General features: G+C 38.2%; 1 long non-coding RNA gene across 1 annotated transcript; it reads right to left on the bottom strand.

The window, feature by feature from the left end:
- Positions 1 to 934: 934 nt before the first annotated feature.
- Positions 935 to 10195, bottom strand: LOC111849868 (uncharacterized). Its single transcript, XR_002839647.1, has 7 exons — positions 10131 to 10195; positions 9224 to 9332; positions 6284 to 6427; positions 5802 to 5868; positions 4002 to 4124; positions 1862 to 1946; positions 935 to 1745 (listed from the first exon to the last, which is right to left on the bottom strand). It is a non-coding gene; the product is annotated as an uncharacterized lncRNA (long non-coding RNA).
- Between the last annotated feature and the right edge of the window lie 16676 nt (positions 10196 to 26871).

Raw genomic sequence — 26871 nt, 5'->3', positions numbered from 1 at the left:
TGATGAATGGATGGATTAATGCAGATAAATGCAGGGGCAGTATCTAGTTGGGGGTGGCATGGCGGTGCAGTGGTTAGCACTGTCAGCTTGCACCTCTAGAACTGGGGTTCAAGTCTCTGCCAGGGTTCCATGTATGTGGAGTTTGCATGCTCTCCCCATTTCATCATGGGGTTTCCTCCAAGTATTCCAGTTTTCCCCCATAGTCCTAAAACATGCTGAGGTTAATTGTGGTTACCAATTTGCCCATATGTGTGTGAGTGTGTCCTGCAATGGGTCGGCACCCCATCCTGTGTTGTTCCCTACCTTGTGCTGATAGGCTCCAGACCCCCCACAAGCAGTTTCAGAAAATGCGTGTATGATTTTTGGTTAAAAATTGCTTGAAAAGCACAAATACAATATTTCATTAAATGAAAAAGATGATGCAAATGTTTAAGATATTTTAAACATTGCAGTATCAGAGAATGGCTTTTTACAAATCAATACTGACTGTCATCAGATATCATTGCACCACTTATTGATGTTGCTTCTTCACTTCAGGAAAAAAAAACATTGCTGCATCGCATCTGTCCACCCATAGATCATCAGTTAATTAACATACAACATATAAAATGAATTGATTCTGTTTATAGGACAATTTCGAAATTCCAAAAGAGTCGTTTTGTGCTTCCATACACCTTTTATAGTCTGAGTATGAGCACACATTAAAACTGGCCCAAAGCATTTTATAGGAACTCCTCTCATGTAAGAATTCACATTCAAGGTTTTCACTGAGCAGTTTTAGTTATTCCCCAGATGCAGCTCAGCATACAATTAAAGAATTTAACTTCTCTGACACAAAGGCCAGCAGTGACCTGATGTTAAAGAACTGTAGGTTTTGCAAATGAATGTCGCTCATGCAAAATATACTACAGAAATGAAGAAAAAAATAGGATTGACTCCAAATGCTACAGATTTTTCTGTACTATCTAGTAATAAATCGATTCCTATCACGTAGTGTGAGCTAACTTAAAGGACTGCCATGCATTCACTTTCAAACCTGTTTGAAAGCAAAAGCCATAAGTGCAAGTTAATCTTAAATCTTTTCAATAATCAAAAGCTTGTCTTGGAATTAGTTACAGGAGGTGAATAAGGGGCTCTAAATGTTACAATACAGTGATTTATGGACAGTAAGTGCTCTGTGTTGAGAGAAATATATGGTGGGGACTGGAAGATTTGTGGTAACTATAGGTTCCAGAATGAAATATGGCAGACAAGATAATTAAAATTAAATTATAATTAAGTTATGTTCTTGTCAACAGAATTTGGACCATCTTATGATCTTCCATACATTCTGATCACAGAATTTGGACCATCTTATGATTTTTAACGTTAGCATGAACAGTTACACAAAGCATTGTAAAAAGAAGCACATAGACAAGAAGCAGTGCTATTTTTTGAGACAGCTTACATAGCTGTGCTTTTTGTTCATCTTATATTAGAGCTTATAATTTTGATTTGGATTTCCGGTCTGTACACCCATCCTGTTATAACCTAAGGGTGCTAATAAGTTTCTCCAGTCCCTGTGTCATGTGGATCTGATTTTTGTCCCAACAGATGCAGATCTTAAAATCAAATAAAATTAAAATGTATTTCTCCTATGCCTCCTACCGCCTAGAGGCACGTTAATCCACATGGTAACTTCAATTAAGCCAGAAACATGGCTGACAAGATGCAGACCCAAGAAGATGTATGATCCTGTCTTGGCACTGGTGTGGGAGATAATTGAGAAAAACAAGAACAAAAATATTATAACAGTTTACCTTAAAAAACCCAGGCATTAAGGCTTAATTAATGTTACTCAACTGAAGCACACTTCACAAACCTTTGGTTTCAGGACCACGGGGTGCTAATGGGGGTTTGCCTAGCCCGATGGGGGGCTGATCCACGAATACTTCCACATGGCTTCTCTGGAATGAACAGAATGCATTATATATATATATATCTATATCTATACCTATATATATATACAGTATATATATATATACGTAACTTTGCATGTAACATTCAGGTCATATGCCCAAAATAAATGAATAAATAAATAAATATATGTGTGTGTATATATATATATATTTATGTGTGTATATATATATATATATACACACACACACACATATATTTATTTATTTATTGTGGGCACATGACCTGAATGTTACGTGCAAAGTAAGCTAATTCTGCACTTCTGTTATAGATTTCAGGTAATAAAATGATCAAAGGGGTGATTGCTTTGCTAGCATGCTGTATCTTTTTGCAGTATTACTAAAAAATTCTTATATGTATAAAAGTATTCCATACTGCCTGAAGGGCTGTTGTAAGGCAACACATTTCTATATACAGTGGTACCTCGGGTCTCGAACTCACTAGAACTCGAATTTCTCGAAAGTCGACAAAAAACCAGTTTGACCTAGAACTCGATCTGAATATCATAAGTCGAACCGTGAATGCGCCAGGAAATGAGTCATACTACAATGCAATTCTTACTTGAATGCCTTCTTCACAGACTGGACGATTAACCAAATAAAGCAGCGCAACATTACACTAACTAACAATAACAATCACTAACTTACGTGTACTATTAGAGCATTTATGCAATTTATTTAAACTTTATTTTACCAGGTAAATTAACTGAAAACCAATTCTCACTGCTTTACGTAATATTCGGGAGAAATAGCAGATTACGCATCGGAACTGCCTGGGAGGCTGGGATACAAACATTATGCGTGTAACTAAACTCTTCAGCCAATAAGGGCAAAGGTGTGTCGTCACGGAGGCGGTTCCAGTTTGTGCAGCTGGGTGAGAGGTCGCAAACTCGCAATGCATCTAACCTTAACGCATTGCGTCAGGATCAGAATGCGTTGCTTTAAACCAGCGCTGTAAGCAAGTCGAACGCACCCAATGAACGGACTGGGGAAACAAACTGAAACGCGGACTTAATACAGAGGACTAATAACAACAACCAGAAACAGCTGATTACATGGGGATCCCACACGAGGTTAACGAGGGGGCGTGGCACACGGAAGGACCGGACGATCGGGGCAGGACATGTTGGGATAAGATCTTTATCGTTTTGGAAGCCATCAAGAAAAAAATTCTCTTCTTGTTTTACCCTGTTCATTTTGTGTTTAAATGCTAAAAAAAACATATTTAGGTGTAATTTTGGGGGGCCGGGAACCAATTAATTGGTTTTCCATTATTTCTTATGGGAAAAATTAAATCAGAACTCGAACTTTTTAGGATTCGATCCGGTGTCCGGAACGGATTAAGTTCGAGAACCGAGGTACCACTGTATGTAGATTTTCACAGACAAGAAGCATATGAACCTATTCCTTTGTTCTCAATTAGTTTTTTAGGTTCACAGTTATCTGTAGCAAAAAGAAAGCATGGATTTTCTGAAGACAATGAGAGATACGTGTGTGGGGGTGTTGATACTGATATAAAGAAAACACTGACAATTTGCACATAAATACTATCCCCCAAAGACTACCATAAAACTGAAAAGAAATGTCTCTTGATTACATCAGCAAGACAAATATTTCTCTGATGAAGTAGTCCAAGGTGCATGTAAAACTACTTTATTTGAAAATATGTGAAATCTTTCAATGGGATTAGTATCCATTTTTGTCCCATCCTGTGTTGTTTTGTACCTTGCACCCGTAGCCTTTAGCATAGGTTCTGGACCACCCGTGACCCTGAATAGAACAAGCAGTTACAGGAAGTGGATAGAGGGATGGATGGATGGATGGATAGTATCAAGTGTCCATTTTCAAGAATCACTCTGTAATATTTACTTTAACATCAGCAATGGAAGAATGTTTTATGAGTCATGAGTCAGAGATTTGCAGCATTCAGGAGGGATAGAAGAAATTAGGGTGATAGGAGGAGCAAGGCTTTAAAGTCCAGGGAGGTACTGTAGGGATTATCATATGCTGTCAATCACTGCATTGTTTAACCCAAAAGGAACTTACAATGTAACCATGGAAAGTCTTCTAAATCAATGGGTGATTGACAGTGCAAGATAACCTTCCCATTTCAGGTCAAAGCTTCATTTTCCACTACAATTAAGTGTTGTAGTAGAGGATGAGGAGGATCTGTAAGTGAAAAAAAATCAGTTTGTAAAAATATGCACATTTTTACTTTTAAAAACAAAGACTTGGCTATGACCAATAAGACGAAATGCTAATCAAATCACAGTTACCAAGTAGACCGTGCTGCCACAAAATGTTGAAGCTCAAATAAATTCAATTATGGTTATCTTCACTGGGCTGTGTTCATGTTAAGTAAACAATATAAAGACGTGTGTCAGGACATCATGAAGCAATTAGGTTGGAAAGGCTTGATATGTAAATGGATAAAAAATACTATCGTCTGTAGACTGAACTTTATTAATTTTGGAAAAAAAAAGCAAAGCCTGCTTTTTCTATTTAATTTACAAATAATTTCTGGGTAATTTCTCAGATAAGTGAGGAACAGCTCCAAAACAGCACTTAACTGATGCTTTTATCATTAAAGTCATTAATGATTAAGTACATTCCTCGGTTAATTAATTTCTAAAAGACTGGATGAAATGTGCTATGTGCAATTTATTGAAAAAGACATTCATGCAAGGTGCAAACAAATAGGTTTGGCATGCAGCAAAGGGATTTCACATGGATGAGCTGACCATGCCCCACCAATTAGGCATCATTCACCAGCAGATTCAGAAGAAGAATTGAGGAAAAGCAGGTGAGCTGTTTCTAGAAGGGTGACAGAGACAGTATTGCTGAGACATGAGTAACTGAGGTCACAACTGATTCTATTGGCAGTAAATTAAAAAAAAAATTTGGCGACACTTTACTTGAAGCAGTCTACATAAGAATGACATGTAACCGTCAACCGTCAATTCGCCTATAATACTTTGGCACCCGTAACCTCAAACCATAACAGTCTGCTAGCTTGAACGATAGGATAAAAAGTCTATTTATTACCAATTTCTAAATAAACAGTACTGTACTGTACACTATGCACTAGGGCTGGGCAATACTGCAAAATAATTTATCACAATATTTTTCATGTAGGTCAATATCAATAATTATCATGATATAATTTATAAATCATTATTTTTTAACAACTAATCAATATTTCTTTTTGCTTAAAATTCTCTTGGGATTCCCCTAATAGAACATTTAAAAGATGACCAATTGAATAGACTGCAAACTTATGTCTAATTTTAATAAATAAATCAAAAATGATATATATAATTATATATCTGACTGCCTCACTGCTCATATTACAGGGGGCTGGTTTGACATTGCTGGTAGAGTACGGGATGCAATACGGGATGCGACTGAAAGTTGCAGCACTAATTGCTGTTGTCTGTGACTGAGTGCTTGTTTTCTGTATGTTCTACTGGATGGCAATCTTTCAAGTCCTACAAGAAATTCATGGTATTTCCAATTATAAATGGAACCAGTTTATGACAGACATCACATACACAGCGCCAATCTGTTGCATGTTGTATGCTTCTTTGCATTGCCAAAGTACTGGTGTTATGGCTTAAGTTCAGTCCACTCCAGTGATTACGTATTCTTGCAGATGTGTGGTGATGGCAGATTCATTAATTTAGGGAAAGTGAAATAAAAATGTAAATATTCAGGATTGTCCATGCACATTCTTCAGGTCACTTAAAATATATACTTGAAGACCAAACCTTTTTTTGATAAGGAATTCAATTTTCTACATCAACTTTACTACAATTGCATGCATGTTTGTCATATGTTATATGTTACCTGCAGAATAGGTCCATTTATTCATTTCTATTTGGCTCTTGAAGCTTGATGAGTCTGCTACCGTCTTCTGCAGAAATAAGTGAGCGCATGCTTGTCATCAGTTAACAGGATCACCACTTAAACCGTAACACCCCAACGTCTTTTAACTTGGCTTATCCACACTAACCACGCTGATTGCTGCGCTTTCTTCACCGACACCGAAGTCGCCTCTGAGCGAGCGCCCATCACTCACTTGTATTACCAGAACAGTAGTATGTGCTCTTCTAACTCAGTAAACCTTGCTGTGCCTTTGTTGTGCATAGCTTGTCCATTCTCAAAACACTGTGATTGGTGACAGGCCAGGTTATTTTGGTCAGTGCCAATAAAACGCCGCTGCTGGCATTTCTGATTTCTCTGTGGACTATTACTGTGTGTATTTCTCATGAGTTTTTGTTTTGGATTTTGCTGGAATCCCTTTATTGGCCAGGTTGCTTTGGACTTACCTGCTCTCCTGGTGAGTTGGTCAGTTGTTTTGACTGTGTTGTCTTTGGTCTGTCTTCCTGCCCTATTGCGTTATCTTGTTTGCTCAATAAATCCCTTGTTTGTGTTTTTACTGCTGTGTCTGTGCTTGTGCTCCACTGCAGGTCCTGACAAGCAGTCACAGAGGAAGTGATGTCATTATATTGGCTCTTACATTATATCAAACTTTTATTGAGCACCCTTGAGGAAAATTATATCATGTCAGAATTGACTTGAGAATGACTCGAAAATCAAATTCAATTCATAAATCGATTGAAAACAAGGTGCAGAATTGCAATTCCAATTTGAATATAAGGAAGTAGAATTTAAATGGAATTGATGCAGCTTTAACAATACAGCTTAATATTTCATTATGAATTACACAGCATGTTAACATAAACAGCATACACTGCTGGTGTTTGTGACTGTAAGTGCTTGGATACTATATGTTCCATTGCATGGCAATGCTTCAATAAATTCATAGTATTTCCAGTTATATCTGGTACAAGTTTTTGGCAGAGATTACATACACAGCGCCAGTCTGTTGCATGTCGTAGATTTCTTTACATTGCCAAAGTCCTGCCAACGCGATCATAAATATTTACGGCAGCAAAGAGTACCTGTTGGCCATGCCCCCTGTTCGAGCACCTGCCTGAAATGTCAGTGCATGTCACTGTTATTCAGAATGCCACATTTGAAGTGTCACCAATAGAATAAAAAATGTAACTGTGATTTTGCATATCATGGTGAAAGAGCATTTCATAGTAAGTAACCCTATCTCAACCCTATCCATCTGACAACCCATCGACACTCACAAGAAAAGCTATTGCAGACTCATCACAAATGGTAACACACAGAAACAGTTAAATATGCAAAATCAATAAATATATGCCCACGGGAAAGAACTTAAAGGGCTGACATAAACCATATGCATATTGTTAGGTTAAAACAATTACACAATTTTTATCTTACAATCATGCAAATATAAAGTTGCTCACTAGTAGATATATAAGGTCAATATACAGTATACAAGAACCCTTTTTGACAGGTGCAGGTGGGATTTAAGGGGCTACAAATATGAATAGGGTTCCATCCACTGCACCTGTGGAAAGAAAATATGACATCGGTAGGCCCACGAGAGGAGGCAAATTGGGTCTGTTATGTCTTAGGCCTTAGGCAAGAAGAGATTGTTTTGAATACTCTGTCCTCGCCTCATGATAGCTTGCATGCAGTTAGTTCCGCAGACCCTGAAGAGAGATCAGACCTTGGAGAGACAGACAGCGGAGTAGGGGGGCAGAAACTGCCTGCACGAAGGGATTTGAAGCTGCCCCAGCTGGTGCACAAAGAGTTGTAGTTATAAAGTAGTCGCAGTATAGGCCATATGCAGTATGTTATGCGGTAGTACAAATGAGTAAGTAGTTATCACGTTAATCATATGTTAACCATGTATTTACAATGATTCAATGTCTATATAATCAATTTCTATATCCATATCTCAAGTAGGAGCTTAGCAATCGAGACATGTTTTGGAAAATTTAGCAAAATGGGTGGATTTACCTTGCAACCAAGGTGAACCAATAGAGCAGGAGAATTGTGTTTGTTATGTATACGTTTGGGCTTGGTACTGTATGTTGGTGTTTTGTGACCAATCAGGACTTAGAAGTCCTTATCTGGAGCTGATAGTTATGGTTTATCAACTGCTTGCTCTTGGTGCTGGGGTATTTGGTAACTGGTTCCGGGAGTGTGACGAGAGCGCTTTGCTGGATTACTCGAATAAAACAGATAACTTTGCTCACCAACTGAGAGGTCCGGAGTTTTATTCTAAGTGGCTTAACTAGAGTTATTAGAGAGGTTGATTTATAATTTTTCTACCACCTACAATGCCAGGTATGCCTGCAATGGTATGAAAAACAATTTTAGTGTCATGCGAGGCATCCCCACTTGCCGGACATTGTATGTAGTTGTGTAGATGGTACAACAATGATCAATGCATGCACAGTTGCAGGACACAGTGCATCACCTATGGTCTGCAGGAATCCACCTGTGGCATAGAAACAGAGCTGTCAGAAGCTGCATAGCAAAGCTGAGGGCAAAATTCTGGTGTGTTCCTCCCTTCAATTTATCCTGCACCAGACCAAGGAGGCTTGTTATTTCACTCCAGGCCAGCCTGTATTTCTCTATGAATTGTTCATTACTGAGATATTCCAAGGGATTCATGATCACCAGCAAAAGCATCTTGGCTTCCTGTATGGCTGGGTAATTCATATTGAAATATTAAGCTGTATTGTTAAAGCTGCACTTACACTATGTATATGAATTTATGTGAATTCAAGCTAAATATACATAATTAATCTAATAAAGTCATGTCGGTGAAACAATTCTTATCGAGATAAATATACGGTAAAAATCGACAAAATATATCTCTATCGAGCTAAATATACATTAATGTCGGTTATACCATCAACACAAATGAAAATGATTTTTAAGTACGAAAAACTTTTTTTTTTTAAATGTGAGCAAACAGCTTTTTTTAAAAAATAAAATAAAATCGGCAGCTAAACATCTGAGGGACACAAGGGAAATTAAATTTGGAAGGGGGTGAGATTACACATGACGGGAGCTTTCACTGAAAGGTCTGTGTAGAGTGAGTCCGACAATAAGGACTACAATGATCATATGATTGCCTTGGAAAGCACATGTAGAGCTCACTCAAATACAATGACAATTTTTACAATGGTTTTAAAGCATACTATTTACTCGATATTCTTGAAAAGCAACACACATTAAAATGGCACAGCTTTTAAAGTAACAATTGATGATCTCAGTTCGGCGAATTTCAATTTCTGTTTTCTGTATTTCCGTTATTAAAGTGTATATTAATAAAAGCAATGGATGGTGATTTTGTGGGATGGCAAGGTTTTTACCATTGATATACACATAGATGCCGTCACTGCTGTTCATTGGAGCGATGCAGAAAAGCAATCGCCATCTTGGTACGGGGTAGCCACTGGATCCTCCTTAATGCATGTCCGCCTTAGAAGCGAAGGTTTATCCACACTTAAAATCACAACAAATCACCTAATTTTCAACCGATTTTCTTACTGTGTGTAAAATGATTATCATGGTGTAATTTTTCTTATAATTTTTAAAATAAATATTAACTTTAAATGTATACAGTGTATTATGTACTAAAATTGAAAAGTGAAATGTGATTGTCTGTTGTTTAGTTTTATCATTTCTTTTGTTAGAACATCCATAAGCAGCACAAAAGCCCACTAGTACTGGTCAGAACCCTGTCAAGCGCCGGAGCAATTACGTATACAGACAGGCCAAAAGCGGCACCTATGTATATCAGCCAAAGGTCTGCTTAAATCCGTCCAACGGAAGCTGAACCTAGCCCAGTATTTTAACTCCCAGTATACCGTTTCTCAAAGAAATAAACCAGTATTTTGCATGATGATCACATTAACATTTTTAAAACCACAGTGAAAAACAATGATTTAAATTCGAGTTAAAGTCTTAACATGTATTTACATGTATGTAGCAATTTTACTACCCTGTAAATAGTCAGGGTTTGCAAACTACCCCAACGCTTCTGCTGAACCTAATTTTAGGTTTGTAATGGAATAATATAGATTTTCCCTAAGATTGACCGCGTGAGAGTCTGAAAGCCTTAATACTTTCTGTGTGCGTCGATCTCTGACTTTGGGCGGCTAGTCTTCTACTGCTTCTTCTTCGATTTTTATGGCGGTTGGGTAGCTAGTGATTCAGTATAACTCGAGCATTAGGAGCCACTTGCATTCATAATAATTAGTTTCCTTTCCACCTTACCGTCTGTTGCCGTGGAACATTGTGAAAGCAGCCCAAAAACCCACAACCCACGACCTCATAATACCCGCAACTGTATTTTCTAAATAGCGCAATTGGGCGGGAAAACCACGGGCCTGGCAACTCCGATATCCATGGTCTTTTACAGTATAGTACTTTGGATTTGCAGTGGCCTTTTCAATTTTTCGACCAATCAGCAAATGTCTTGTTCGGATTCTAAAATTTTACTTTGCAGTACACACATAGTAAGGGTGTGCGATACTACAAGATTTGGTATCGAATCGATACCAAGTGCATATAGGGCAAGTATCGCCGATACAATACGAATATCGATACTTTTTGATAATTAAGGTGGATGCGTCATAAAATTGCTAAAGCTGAATTAATTTTCATTACCTTTATGTGTTTTTGTGATTTTTTTTATTAATTAGTTAAAACCCAGGACAGAATTTGGGCAAAGTTTATGAGTAAATAAATACTGTAGCGCGGAGGTACCGGCTTCTGAGTCACGTGACAGCCGGGAGCGGCAATTCAGAGCAGCAGCGCTTACACAGACAACAGCAGTGCATTCAGGAGAGAAATGGAAACGGAAGTATCTAACTCATTAAACTGGTATTGATCAATATTAATACTAACATTATTATCGATATTATCGATACTTGGATTGATCCGCCCACCACTAACACATAGCATGTTGAAATCTCCCGAATTAAAATTGCATGCAGATATGTTAAGGATTTCATTAAGCTCTTGAGGTTCTCTCATACTCCACTGGGGGGAACTAAAAGGAAGGACCTAAACACGCATGTAGAGGTGGGCGATAAATTGATTTTATCGATTAATTCGAATTTACAGTTCAGGACGATGTGTTTTTATGAAAATCGATTTTATTACTTATTTTACAGGCGAGCACCAAAAGCGGAACTAATGCGACGCACCTTTCTTCACGGGTAAATTAGCGCGGCGCACCCAAACACAATAACGGATTTACAAGTACAAATACAAATAACATGGCTGATGGCAATGGTTCGGTTTTGCGCCGTCGCGCACAGACCAAACAAGTCTTCGTTGCGAAATCTGTTTAAAAACTGTTGCAACCAAAGGAAGCAGCATGACAAATTTATTCCAGCATGTAAAGCAGAGGCACACAGCGGAGTGGGAGAAGTGCAGCTCCCAGCGAAATGAAAATAGCCGCAGCACCAGCACAACATCCAAAGTTAAGCAAGCAACCGTCCCTGACACGTTTTCGAACTGTGTGCCATATGATAAGAATGGGGCACGGTGGAAGGCGATAACAAACGCTGTGGCGATGTATATTGCAAAAGACATGGTGCCATACATACCGTGGAAAGCCGGGATCCATTAACATGCTAAAAGTTTTTACAAGTTTCTAAAAGTATTTACAATGGCAAAAAAAACTTTTTTTGGCTTGTCAGATTGCACTTTAACTCTAAAGTAAAAAAACAAAACAAAATAAAGTTAAAACTTGTGTTGAACCATTTATGTGTCATCTGTAGTTTGATTTTGAGTAGGGGAAGGGAAAATCGAAAATCGGATTTATTGTGAAAAAAGTCGGAGATTTTATTTTAGGCCATATCGCCCAGCAAAATAATCTATGAGCCGATGGTAAGCTAAATCTCAGGTACGGCAGCGCTTGGCCAGACTGGACGTTTTGCTGAATCCAGGTATGTTACATTTTTAACTATTGAGCAGCTGCGCCGACAGATCACTGTATTACTGTAACATAAAGACCAAAATGGCTCGGGAGGTAGCGGTGTTGCCATCCAGCTTACTTATTGCCTACACATTTGAACCTGTTCCCCGCTTGCACAAGTTAACTGAGCTCTCACGCTTGTTCACATTTTGCTAGCTGTTAAGGTGAAGCGCTGACTCTAAAATGTCTTTAGTGTATGGGGTACATCCTGAATCCAGTGTCTTGCATGCATCATATTATATTCTCTGGGAAGGGCTCTAGAAACCATCACCCTAATTGGGTATGTCATCAATAAAAATGGATGAGTGACTGATGATATCCAATCACATATTAGCCGTCTGTGTTCACAAGGTGATAATAATAAATGCAAAGGCATAATTAAGATGACAAGGGTGAATCATGGTTATATATTATATATTCTTGGGTAAAGATAGCAGGGAACTTACAGCTCAACAAACAATGATGCAGAAGGTGCAGCAGATGGTCAAAACAAGGCCCTTTTGCCTTCCCAGTAGAATGTTAAAAGTGATTTTCTATCCCTATAGAAACTCTGGTCACAGTCGGCAGGTATGGTAACTGATAGCTCAGACTCAGACTACTTACATGTCATAAATGCTTAAACTTATTTGTGTACAGTTCTCATATAATGTTATTTAATACACATGAATATTATATTTTTCTACATTCCTCACAGTACTGCTTGCCTGCTTATACTAAAATGAGTAACTGGCTTCCATGACAAAGGTCACCATGGAGATATTTTGTGAAGCTACAAATTTATAATTAAAATAGTAAACTTAAAACTAATATTCACTATGCTACCTGTTACATTGTTCTTTGCAGCACTACATGTATTTTCAATGGAATGTATCCCTGGAGAAATGGATTATTTCTTTGACAAATTCCTACTAGTTTCCATCTGCTGATGCTTTCAGTTGTCTTTGTTATATGGTCTGAACCAAATCCCAGCAGTATCATTAGTCTTTTTTTCCATGCTTTGGAATCAAATACCTGTCATCAATCAATATACTGCAGTTGGCTAGTGAAGCGTATAAGATCATTTTTCAGCAGGCAAGAACACCTACACTGAAATTACAAACAACTCAACTAATCATGTTACGCTACGCTTCTATGATTTCGTTTTAACAAATGCTATGTTTCTATCCATAATACAGTTCAATATGCGGGAATTTTTTGAGGGTAACATTTTCATTACATTCATGATTTCTTTTTTGTTATCCTTTTTATAGTACTCAGTGAGGGAATTCACAAAATGCAGATGTCAAATTAATGGAAATGGTGAAACATATCTTTTTTAAACAGTGCAGTTTCTTCTTCCTAAATATGGATTATTTTTATGTAGCATACAAAAATGAAATTGTTAGGGTGTACGGGCAACATGAAGTCCCTGGCCCTGAAATACATCGTTGATTCCCGTTAATGTCTCTGTGTGCAATTTGCATGTTCTCTAAGGGGGGGTTTTCCTTTGTGCACTCCATGTTCTTTATATCGGTGCTTCCCAACCCGGTCCTTGGGGATCCCTCAGACAGTCCACGTTTTTATTCTCTCCCAGCTCCTGGTAGGGAGCAAAAATGTGAACTGTCTGGATGGGAGCAAAAATGTGAACTGTCTGGATGGGAGCTAATATGTGGAATCCTTGAGGACCAGGTTGGGAAAAACTGTTTTATGTCTCTAAATTGACCATAGGCTGTCACTGTGCCTTGTGATTGGCTGGCATCCTGTGTAACATACACCCTTTTTGGAACTGCCGCTACCTGGAATTAGCTTCAGGCTTGCCTAAATCCTGCATTACATAAGCGGGTCTGATTTAGTTCTCATGCAAGCATTTGTGTAGCGTGCTAACTGGATTTAAAATCTGTTGCTCAAATTTAGATCTGTCACTCAAATTTACAAAAAATGTATAAAAAGTAATCTCCCTGCAGGTCACTAGTGCATTATAACCACTTTACTTATTGTGTGACTTTGCCCTGCACAGAATGTGTTAATGCCTTGTAACCAGTCTGGAGAAACTATATAACGTTTCCTTGCATCGAACCACTGTCCATTAATGTTAAATGAGTGCTGGTGGGAGCTTATTTTCTTAAAGTTCTTTTCATTCTTGCATTGCAGTTTTTCCCCCCAATGTTCTTTAAAAGTGATGCAGTGAAGTCTTCTTGTACACTCAGTGGCTAGTTAGGTACACCTGCTTACAAATGCATGTAGCCTGGACCTTCAAACAGAAAATCATGTAAATGCAACTGAACACTCAATGCCTTGGAGAAGTACTGAGTCCTCTCAGATTTGCCTGAATTACACATGATGCATAAACATATTCTTTCTGTCAGTATTTTTATTGCAAACTCAGCTTGCAAGTCTCTCAATTGAAGGGGCTTCAATCTTTTGGCAAGGCGTATAATACAGCACAGCAACAGGTTCACTTACTGTTCATCTAAGCATTAAGATGGTCTGATCTAAGTTATTTTGAAAGTGTTGTGATAGCTGGTGCCATTTGCGGTGGCTCCGGCACCTCTTGGTATTTTCACACGCTAGAGTGTCTGGAGTTCATGGTGTGATGAACAAAAAACTCAGATGCAGACTCAAAGGAATCAGCAGTGCTAGAAGCACAAAAATAACACCTTACTACACCAGAGGGGTACAAAATGGCTTCTTGGAGCAAAAGTGGGTCCTATGTGGCACTAGCTGGGTGTACCTAATAATGTGGTCACTGAGTGTCTATGGTATAACTGGTGCTGTCTTAGTGTCAAATGATTTAGATATCAGGCATTCTCTTAGGACAAAGCCCTCCAGTCAGAAGCCTCCTTGCCAGGACTGAAATGTAACTTTGGGCATACAGAACATCACCTTTACTGCATCTTGTGAGATTAACTGATTTAAAAAGAAAAGCTGCATGGCCAGTGGGTGTATCACATGGGGGGTGTAGTGTTTACAGTCCAGATCCTTTGGATGTGATTTCTACATCTCTGGACAACCAAGAATTAGGTGTTAATAATCACCCATATTTAATTTTCTATTATGCATTGTACTCTGACATATCATTTACTCAGAATTGAAAATCTTATTGCTGAAATGTTGCCCCAAGTCAATAATTTTCAAAGAACAGAAAAATTGCTATTGATTAGTTATTGGCTGGCTATAGCGTTACTGAACAATTCTTCCTTGTATACCCTTATCTCTTCCACCCCCACATTTAGTCTGTTTTTTTTTCTTTCCATCATTTCTCCAAGGTCTCTTGTATATAAAATATCTTCCTCCTTATGTCCCTTAACAATACTCCACAGCTCCCATATATTGATTAAAACTGCCCATGGTGGGAATGATAAAAAGAACAATGACATGGGATTGGGCAGCCATTGGCTTATTTATCAGATAGCATCATAGGGAGCTGTGAATATAACTCAAACACATAAAAACGGTGTTTTAGTGGGGGTGGAGATGGGAATGGTTCTATGGGTAGTGTGACTGCTCTTATTGTGAAAACATCTGGGTTTGCGGTTGACTAAAAACACTCCAAATAAATTTAGAACCTTTAGTCATTTCAGCCCAGGATGTCACTGACAGCCCCCAACACTGACATCCTTCATGCTTAAACTGAAATGTAATCTGGCATTGAAACAGAAAACTTTGGCTCACTTCAGCTCACATGTCTGAGCCCCTCAAGATTCTCACCCTTCTTTTATCTCCTCCCACTGTGCTACCTGTGGCATATTTTCGGCCTGACAATCATTTGGTTCTGTTTTCCTGTCGTTTTTTCACAGGGTTCACACAATTTATACATGATTTGAGGACATATTGTCTGAGGGCATATTTGTAATGATTGCAAATATATTAAAGTTAACTTAAGTTTCAGTCCTGTATACTTTGTTACTGTAACTTCCTTAGAATAACACATATATGAATAGTCATCACCATCAATAAAGGTGATTGGTAATAGGCCATAAACACTATAATAGTTATAATTGTGGCAATAAATGTATATGTCACAGGTTTAAACATTAAGAAGGGCTCCGCAGTGTACACTCAGCCCTAATTATTTTCAGTAAATGTGTATCTATAGTGTAAAGTTTTATGCTGTTTTATTAAGCTGTTAACCCTGTGACCCTGAGTGGATGGATGAATGAATCGATAAAGATTTTACATAATAAACTTCACACTGAAGTAAGTAATAAATATTACATACATACAATACAATCATCATATACGTATATGTATACAGTCAGAATATACAGACATGTTTTTTTTGATAGGCTTCCTTTCCATCCTTGATTATGGATGATTGACCGATGGACATTTAATAACATAATGTAATATTACCAAAAATTTGATTAGTTTCCTAATCTTTGTAATGCTTCTAATGTTATTTTGGAGTTCTTGACCTGAAGTGAGACAACTCAGTTTGCTTTGAAGTTGAGAGAATTAAAAGCTTGAAAGAGACCGCTCATACCTCATAAAAAGATGCTTTGTTTTTATCACTCAAGGGCTGTTTCAAAGAACGTATCACTTTTTGAAATGTTTATACATGGGTCTCTTTGCTACATGGCTCCCAATTAGCTTTTTACTATACTGTGCTTGAATGCAGTCAAATGTTGGGAATAAGTTGGGGGTTCAGGCAGCACACAGAAATAAACAAAGCAAGTCCATTTTTGAGCATTATTACGAAGATTCAAACTTCTGTTTGCAAAACACTGTTTACCAAAGTGATGCAACATCAGGGAAGAATATTGTTGTGTGTGCATAGGCTGTGGGGGTGCCCCCTCAAGCATGTACTGTTTAACAGTCCAAATACTGAGTGAAGCAGTCTATGCAGCAATCATATTAGTTTTAATTTGTTCTTAATTGCAACATTCTGCACCAATTGCAGACTGGTTGTTCAAAACACTTCAGTGAATTGATTAAGTGCTCATTGCCATTTCAAATTAATTTGAAGTGGTACAACAATTTAAAAGATTATTGATGGCTTTTGCAACCAGTTTGCTTTAAAATCACAAATTTGAATATTCAGTTCTATATAGCCAAGGGAAAAAATATATTTAAAAAAATCTCTGCATTTATGATAATTATGTAATATATCTCTTAAGAAGGTTCAAATAGATTTCCCAGTGCAGAAGCAAACTTTGTGCATTATTTATACGTGCAATTATGGATTTTAATAATTATTATTTCTTAATATAGTCTATAGCTGCAGTCGAAACCACTGAAGAGCCAATGGTGTCAGGCCAGTTGGGTGATCAGACCTGGTGTTTTGCTGAGACGCTGATTGCTGCAAGGCGGCACTCATGCCCTAATCTGAGGCTGCACATCCCGGTAGGCGCACTGACACCTTGTCGCACAATGACCATCTTCCTTTGCTGTCGGGGAAGCTTCGTAAACTCCGCATTTTGATAGCATCACTCTCTGAGGTATGCAGATCGAGGAGTGGCCAGATCTCTGTAGGTGGGTACACCTACTTTTGGTCTGGTCGGTCTGATGGCTGTCATACTCAGGGAGTAACTGTTGTTGTGGCGGACTGACCCCTTCCAAAGGTGTCCAATGTCACTGCTTTCAGCAAACGTATTATGCGACTAAGATTAATTGGCGATGTAAGTTTTAAGAGTCATGCTCAACTTCAATATTCAGTATGTACAGACGCTCCTCTACTTACGAATGATATACGTTCCGAACGGCCGTTCGTAACTTGAAATGTTCGTAAGTCATTATTCAACATCATTTTAAGGGTATACGCAAGTACAGAGAACTAGGACGCTGGGAGTACGCACGCTACGCTGCTGCGCGGTGGGAGTAGCGGCCAGAAGTTGTACTAGGTGAAAAAAAATTGATGTTGCGGACAGGAAATGGGAGCCCAATGAACACAATTTGGACTTACAGTCCTCTTCGTTCGTATGTCTGAAAGTTCGTAAGTTGAAAGTTCGCAAGTAGAGGACTGTCTGTATTAGATTTAAAACATATGATGCAGCATTACCACATGAGATACCATCAAAATATTAACTGGTCTATATTATAGTGCAAGGTTGATAACTTAAACGTGAATTCCTTTCAACGTGTATTTATTACTTTTTTAATTCAGCAGAGAACAATAAAACATAAAACACTTAAGCTGACTGTGTTAAGTAAAATAAAGAATAATAAAAATTAAATGATTACAGTAAGGAAAAAACAATGGGGATCCTGCAGCTGTTTGGATACCTCTCCTAATAATTATGGAGTGATTATTATGACAGAATTCCGTGGTTATATAAAATAGATTTGTGTACTTATAATTTAGTTTTGTACACCCCTGCACAGATTTGCACACTTGTTTTTTAGTTTTGTACCCTCGTGCAGCAGTTTGTTTACAAAACAAGTCTTGCATACCCGTGTTTCTGAAGTCACAGATTTGCACCTTCACATTTTCACATATTTTCAGAAGCCACATTACAACATAAGGATTGTATCTGCCAACAGTGGTGAAAATCAGTACATGTTCCTTGATTTTTGGTACTCCAATACTGGTGGTGAGGCGAAAGAGATCGATGTTGGTGGTAGCCTACTGGATCTAAGCTGATTCTTCAGAGCAGCAACAACGAGTCTGTGGTCAGATCTATTTATGCCTCAGAATCTATATAATTGTAAATATACTGTGCATCTGCTGGCATGTTCCAAACTAAATCTCATTGTACTTACAATGACAATAAAGCATCTATCTATCTGTCTGTCACAAACTGGATTATGTAGAGAAAAGGTAGGTAGGGATTGAAGAGAAAAGTGAATGGATGGGATGTGGAGATGAGGTGTTTGCTTGCCGGTATATGTGAAAAAGGCTTGCTGGGTTGTGCTTATAGTCACGTGGGAGGATGGTGTCAGAAATAAACTATTTATAAGCATCAGAGGACAATTTGGGGCACCAGACTCTGGTCACTTGAGTCTTTCTGAGCCTGCTGACCGCCCCCCCCGCTCCCCCTAGATGGTACCAAGACATGTTATTAAAAGGCCAATTTCGATAAGGGTACCATCAAACAAGCTGTTTCATTAAGATCCACTGTATAATTAGTCAAATTGTCAATGATATGCTATGTACAGTTAGGCACTCTTGATTATAGCACTTGATAAATAATTAATAAAAGTTTGAGATGTGTGCTGATTCAGATTCTCATTAGTTCAATTTTCACTGGATAATTGACAAGCGAGCAGTGGTTTGTAACAGGCTGGTAAACTGAAAACTTTCGTTGTGACACTGACGTTAGCTCAGAGACATTGAAGATTAACTGTGGACCTCAGGGATGCAGACTTGAAAGGCTCTGTACAGTTTCTGTGACAACAACAATCCTTGCAGCTGTTTGCTGAAATAAAAAATAAAATAAGTACTGTCATGTATTCTTCTTAGGAATGGAATTCATCTCACACAGGGATTAACTGGGAAGGTATAATTATAAGCACATACAGGCGTATAACTTGGCACCGTGAATCTGTACTGGATTAGCGGTATGGAAGATGGTTGGATGGAAATGTAAATGGAACATTGTAAAATTTATAAGATTTATAATTTTTAGTAAATTGCATGCTGTTGTGACAGTACATGCTGTTGTGACTGATGTTAGAGATGCCTGCTCTGCTCTGTGAACTAAGACTACACTGTGTCCTTATTTCCACTGGAAACCAAAGGAAATATAAACGTGCATAATATTAAACTCTCATTTCCACTGTAAACTATACAAGCCTGCACATTTGTATATATTCAAAGGCTGCTAAAATGTGAAATGTGATTGCATTTATGGAGTAATTGCAGGGAAAGTCAGTTTTTTTTTCTGCCAATACCAGATTTGACTTCATAGACTTTGTACCCCTCATAATAAAACCTTTGTGTTATAATTTAAAATCCATCAATGTGAAAATTGCTATAGGTGGTCAAACATGCATTGATGGCCTGGTGCAAACTAATGATTCTCAGACCGGGGCTGTAATATTCAGTGGACAGGTTGGCTGATGTTGCACTTTTAATTGAAGCGTTTTAGAATGTGGCTTTTTGGTATGTTAGGAGATGAATTTCAATTTGCAGCACCTATTTGCCATTGCAAGCTTCTCCCAAGCTCCTCAGAAGAGAATGAAAATGAAAACATGAGGTCATTCATTATGAACAAGTGAGTGTTTTTTTTGCAAATATTCTATGTGAATTCATTAGTAGCAGATGCATATTTAGGTTTGTATTGCATTATTATGCTCGTAATTAGATATTGTTATCCAAATACTTGCAGTTTGTGGCTGTGATTTAATAAAGAAATTGTGATAAAATATCAGGGATTAACTGAATTATAGCTCAAGTCATGCGTTTTTTTACTTTTTAAGCCAATATAATTTGCATTTTGGGTGGGAAGATTGGCCACACCCATAGTGTCCCACGCTACAGCAACTTGTCGATTGCTGTAATCATGTGTAAATGACTGCAAAAGGAAATTGGTGCAAAATAGGGGGAACCTGTAACCCCCCCCCACACACACACACACGCGTGTTTTTGATACCTGGTTGGTGCCTCTTTGGGACCGTGCTTTCTAAAGCAGATAAACCAGAAATCCAGCCATTTCCATTCAGCCCTCTGAGCCCGTCTATCACTTCAAAACCAGAGATCCCACAAAAGAAGTCTCACCTGACTGTACACAGACTGGTGGGGACCCTGTCTGGTCAAATCTCCCAGTGGGGACCTGTGACATCAGAAATTTGCATATCACAATTACGTCACTGTGTGACTGCAGATGGCTAGCAGTGGGGACCACACTTCTGAATGAAACATTCTTTACTGTAAACAGTAACAAACTCTAAGTTTAACACATTTGGGAGGTCATGTATCAGTATAAATACTGATACACACACACACACACACACACGCAGCAGGAACATGCTACCCATGAAGAATTATGTTTCCTCAATCTTCTCTTCCTCTCTTGCTTCTTCTCTGCTTTGCCATACTTCATCTTCTTATTCCTCCCCCCTCTATGCTCCCCTCTGTCTACCATTCTAATTCATGTGCATTTTTCCTCCTTAACAAAACTTGGAAGCCACATTGCCGTCTAGTTTACTTCTTCCATTTAGCATGCTTTTCAAAGGAATCAGATAGATTCAAATTTAATTCAACACTGTATCTGATCCCCATGATAATGTCTTTCATCCATCCATCCATTATCTATACCGCTTTATCCATCTGGGTCACGGTGATGCTGGAGTCAATCCCAGCATCATCGGGCGAGAGGCAGGGTGTACCCTGGGCAGGCCGCAATGTCTTTCATTTCATTAAAAAAAAATGATACTTTCTGAGTTGGTGTGTAGGACTCTTTACAAAATTAGTAAATTGTAAATTTAAGTTGTATGAAAAATTTAGCATGAAAAATATATATACATATATATTTTGACTTAAAGCATTGTCGCATCACAGAGTCTGGTGTGTTACAGCTTTTATGCAGGATAAAAGCATGATCGGGGTAATTCAAAATCTTAAATCACAAGAGTAAAACGGGTCTGGTCACAGGCTTCTGACCACACACACGCCCACACTTCGAGGTCAAAAGTCAGTCTGAGTTCTTGGAGAAATCAAAAGTTTTTTCCAGCAAAGTGTTCACAGACAGTTTCCTCAAAAGAGGTTTTGAAGATATAAAACCTCCATTCTTTCCTTAAAGGGTACCAACAATAGACATGACTTAGTGGCAATTAATGGGGAGCAAAGAAATCCTTTGACTGAAGGAGGACCATCCCTGTAGCCTAGTCCGGCTCAGGTGAATTCCAGCATATCGGGTCGGGCAGTTTGTTCCTCGACGAAAACCTGACTCTCTTTCAGAAAGACGACAGCGTGACCCTGCCTTTATGTCACACAATAGAGATGAACGGCAGACAATGTATTGAGCAGTGGTCAGCAGCCTCAAAGACTGCCGCAGGGTACGCCAGGTCTTGCTGTCTCAGCTCTTCAATACTTTATTAATTAGTAATTATTTCGATAGTAACTTTTCCTCTCTTGGTGATTCAGATGCAAATGTGATGCTAATTAAAACTTATTCTCTAACTTGTAAGAGCGTGGCTTCTGAGTAGTGGACTCGCCGGCTGCAGGTTTAGAGGTCAAGTTGCCTTTGCTTAAGTCTTTTGACTTTCTGTAGATTAATAATAATTAATAATAATAATAGAATAATAATCCTGTATGTCTTTTCTAATTTTTCAAAAGTATGATAGAATGTATCATTGTTTGTATGTGTATGATGTATCATTTTAGTTATGTATATTTTTTCAGATCTTAATTTTTTTAAGTGCATAACTCCAGCGTAGAAGCTTACATGCCTGATAATTCAATGCAATTAATTTATCAGCACAATTTATTTGACCACAATCGAATAATAATCATTTATGTACTGTAATAATGCATTTATCTTTGCAGTTTTACAAATATGATATTGTTAAGGGAATAAGGGCCACAGTCATTGTGATAGGTGAGGATTACAGTACCCCGTTTGATGAAATCTTACATTGGTGAACTTGGCAGCATTATTTTGGGATGTACAATCCCCTCGCTTGGCAACTGTGCAGGGTGGGAGGTTTAGTGCTGAATATATATAACTTTGGATTATCTGGGGTGAGATATATTACATTGCGGAGGTATAATTTTAAATGACAGAAAAGGGAAATACTGCATCACTGTAAATTTAGAGAAAATTGATAAAAAAAGCTACAGTGGTAAACATTGGCTTGGAGGAAGTAAGAATCAAATAAGAGCAGAGGAAGCTGATTAGACCAACATTACAAACTAAATGTACTGAACCCAGCCTGGTAACATTAATCATCTATCCTCTGCAACATTTGTACATTCTTAAAGGTGTGACTAAATTCATAGATGTCACAACCAGATGATCCACATCCCGTTTTAAATAACAGTTTAATCTAATTTGCGCCCCCCCCCCCCCACCTCCATGGCACTGACCAGGATAAGCATTTAGCAGATGGCTGGATGGATGGATGGAGTATATCAAACACAAAGGGATTCTGTTACTCTTTAATAATACTCCTAAGAACAGGTAATTTTGTCAGATTGAAATGAAAAATACTTCTATAAATCATAAATGCCATGTCTATAAGAACCTATGAACACATTAATAACACATTATAGGGCCTAAAACATTCCTAAAGCATTATAAACATGACTATAAATATTTATAATAAGGTATAACACATCAAAACCATGTTTATTATGCATTTAGAATACTTTACGAAGCTCTCCTTTTTTTAATTGAATTTCTAATGACGTGAAAATTAACAAGAAAACGTTTTCAGCATTAATGAAAAGTCAGACATAGAAGAGAAAAAAAGACACCCCCCCCCAAAAAAGAAAGAAAAAACATTATATGCAGCTAATAATCAAACATGTTGGTCAACTAATGTTAAATTGAACTGGATACAGAATTGTTGTTATGCCAAAAAAAAAAACTCAGCAAAATCGGCCGTCTAGCTAGTAGAGTAACAAATGCCACAAAATCTACTTTATATTTTGTAAGTAGTAAATTAGAGGGCAAAAGCCCAGCTGTGAGTGCTGCTGGTTCAAGTTGAACCGCAACATAGACGGAATTTGAACTAAATACCTGCAGCCAATATGCATGTAAAGTAGGGTATGACCAGAACATATGAATATGAGTAGCTGGAGCTTGGTGACACCTCTCACAGGTAGGGTCAACCTCGTTATAGATCTTGGAAAACCTGACTTTAGTGAAGTGTGTGCGGTGTAGAATTTTACACTGAATCAAGCTAAGTTTAGCACAGACAGACGAAGAATGAACTCGACATAGAATGGCATCCCACATCTCCTTTTTAATGATCTCTCCCAAATCTCCCTCCCACTGAAGCTCTCTTCTATAATACACTATAGATACCTTTGTAACGTAGTACAAAGCATTCGTCATTCTTATATTGACCATTATAATGCATGAAGGTATCTACAGTGTATTATACATGAATAAAACATTCAAAATGCTTAACAAACATGGCTACAATGTGTTATGCCTTTTTATAAATATTTATAGACTCAAATAGATTCAAATGTATAGATTCTTTTAGACATTGCATTCATAGAAAGTGTTACCACAAAAGTTATACATTACAAGGGGATGATCAGTACAGAATGGCCACTTGCTGCATATCATGTCATTCAGAAGAGTCGAGAAACTGGATCTTTTTCAAGTAGTACGGGGCATGAGACTGGGGTGCACCCAGGGTGGGATGCCAGTCATGTTTAAACATTTTCATTCAAATCATTTGGGATATCTCACTCGATATTCTACATCATTGCATTTTTTTAAAAAATAGCTTCTCCAGCACATTGCACCTGCACACTGGCAGCTTCAAGTGATTGCTGGAGGCAATCGCCGATTTCTGACTGCTTGAAAAATGCTAGTAAATGATCAACACGGCTTGTAGCACTGATAGCTCTGCCCCCACCTTACCTTCATGGAGTCTATAGTGATGGCAAATCAAATTAAATTAAACCAGGAGACAGAAATGTTGTTCTGAGCATTTAAGGTTTCCATGCCATCCTCTTTAAACCGCTCACAGATTCCCTCAGCATTTTCCTCCAATGCCTTGAAATTCATTTCCATGTAATAATCCTCGGTTGAGTGGATTGCATTCACTCTTGCCTTTTTCAGATTTCCAGACCTCTTTGAAGAACATCGTAGGCCTCTGTAGTTGTTTTGACCGCACAAATCAGTTGTGTGCCTCCGCAACTACTGTACAAAAAGGAGTCGTATGTTCTCACTGCCAACAGAACTGAGCTTATGCCAGATGCTGGGGTCTTGAAGATGATAAAAATTAAGTTTGGTGAATTCAGTGCTTCTTTTAGAGCTCATGGTATTTTATGATAACTTGTATTATCAACAGACAGGGGACCAAAAAAATGCTACTGGCCCACATTTGCACTTTTACATTGTTTTACCAGTGCCTGTTTCTCCTTTCAACTTGTATGACAAGTCTTTGAAAATACAATAACATTCATTAGCTGATGCCTGCTAATGAATACTATCTGTCATAGGCAAGATCATTCTGACACACTGAATTTTCTCCCAGTCATGGCATGGCCTATAGTTAGCCTCAAAAACACTTTGTAACAATTATCATTTTCACTGCCGAAAACTAAAAAAAAATCAGACCTCAGCAAAGTGCTAGACATGGTCCTAGGGTCCACTGGAACAAGTCAAAGTCTCAAACAATTTTATAAAAATCTACTTGACACACTAAGCAACTGCATTTCTATAACATCCAAAGAAATTGTATGCATACAGTATGATATACTGCTCACTGGCAGTTTTAACTGTTTCCTACTGTTGACAAAACAATCGTCGATTTCTGAGTGCCTCAGAAATGCCTTTGACTGATCAGCATGGCTTCTGACAGTCATGACACTGCTTTTGATTGACATCTCCCATTCTCTGTTTCAGCTGAATATCGAGAGGACCTGTTGCCAGTTAGTCCCCACATGTACACCCTCTTCCCCTCGTAGAACTTCTGTAAGCCGTTTTGTATTGTCATTACTGGGCCTTTTCAGCTTTGCTTGACTGCCTGTTCTTGGAGATATTTATTTTTATTGATTGCGATTTTGCATTTTGTCTAGAACACTTTTGCTTGCCTTTTCCTTGCCAGTTTCTGTTTGTCCACCCTGTATTTGGACTGCATCTTATGCTATGTGTCCCTGCTGGTCTGCCTCATTGTCTTCTTCTTTTTGACTATGAATGTTGACTATATCATTAGCGACGCCTTGCTCTGCATTTGGATCTAATAAATTCAGTATTGGCTGTCCCTGGGTTAAGAACATTGGACGCACGGACAACTTGTACTTATGACAGGACTACTTTAATGTCTACTATATTTACAATTTGGATTCAATACAATGATTTGTAATAATGAACATGTGCAATACTTTGTGACACTCGAGAAAACATTGCACGGCTTCAGCAGTGTGTCGGTTTGAGGTAGAGTACAGTACTGCATGTAGTTACTTTGATTATTACTATAATTATGTACTATATTATCATTGTTCCAACTTACCTACAAATTCGACTTAAAGACGGACTTAGGGAATGGATCTCGTTCGCAGCCTGGCGACTGTCCACAGTGATAAATTAATCTTAAATCCTCTTCACCATGCAGTCAGCAGACAGAAATGTTGTTCTGACATTTCCATACCATCCTCTTTAAACTGCTCACTGTGTCCCTCTGCCTTTTCCTCCAGTGCCTTGAAATTCATTTCCATGTAATTATCCTTGGCTGAATGGATTGCTTTTACTTTAGCTGCTTTCTGATAACCAGATTTCTTTGAAGAATACCATGGGTACAAATCACCGGGGTCCCACTTCAACTGCAAAAAAAGGAGTCATATGTTCTTACTGCCAACAGAGCCAGTGTCTTGGCAATGACAAAATTTTAAGTTTGGTGAACTTTTTAGAGCGCTTGTTATTGCGTGATAACTTATCTTATCAACAGGCAGAGGAACAAAAGATTGAAATTCATGAGCCTGCATTTCCACTTGCATGTTATTTCAACAACTGCCTGTTTGGCTTTGCTAATGGGTTTTGTTGTTGGATCTTTACAAAAAAAAGACCTTGCAATCACTGAAAAGGAGCTTGTCAATTTGCAAGATTTTGAGGGAAGGTACATTGTTGCTACAATGCTGTAAGAGACCACCCCCTCAATGCTCATTGAGTGGGGGTAGGCACAATCTCATAGGTAATGTCTAGCTTGACTAGTTTCTGCATCATGTAAGAGCCCGTATTCCCTCAGCATCATTATAACACTGTACTCTTAGATTACCAATATCACCACACGGACCCCCAGAGGGTGGGAGAAGGCCAAAGACTCACTGTCTGTTTTTCTTGTGCTACAATGAATAAACTGTGTCTTGTATAATTTACATCAAAATTTCTAACTGCTGCCTGCCTATAGCTGCCGATGTCTTGCAAAAATTAATTTCTCCTACAGTATATAATTTTACTTGTAACCTGGGTTACGGAAAATTGATATTAG

Source organism: Paramormyrops kingsleyae, chromosome 7 (genome assembly GCF_048594095.1).
Source record: "Paramormyrops kingsleyae isolate MSU_618 chromosome 7, PKINGS_0.4, whole genome shotgun sequence".
NCBI lineage: Eukaryota > Metazoa > Chordata > Actinopteri > Osteoglossiformes > Mormyridae > Paramormyrops > Paramormyrops kingsleyae.
This window is presented reverse-complemented; position numbering and strand designations above follow the sequence as displayed.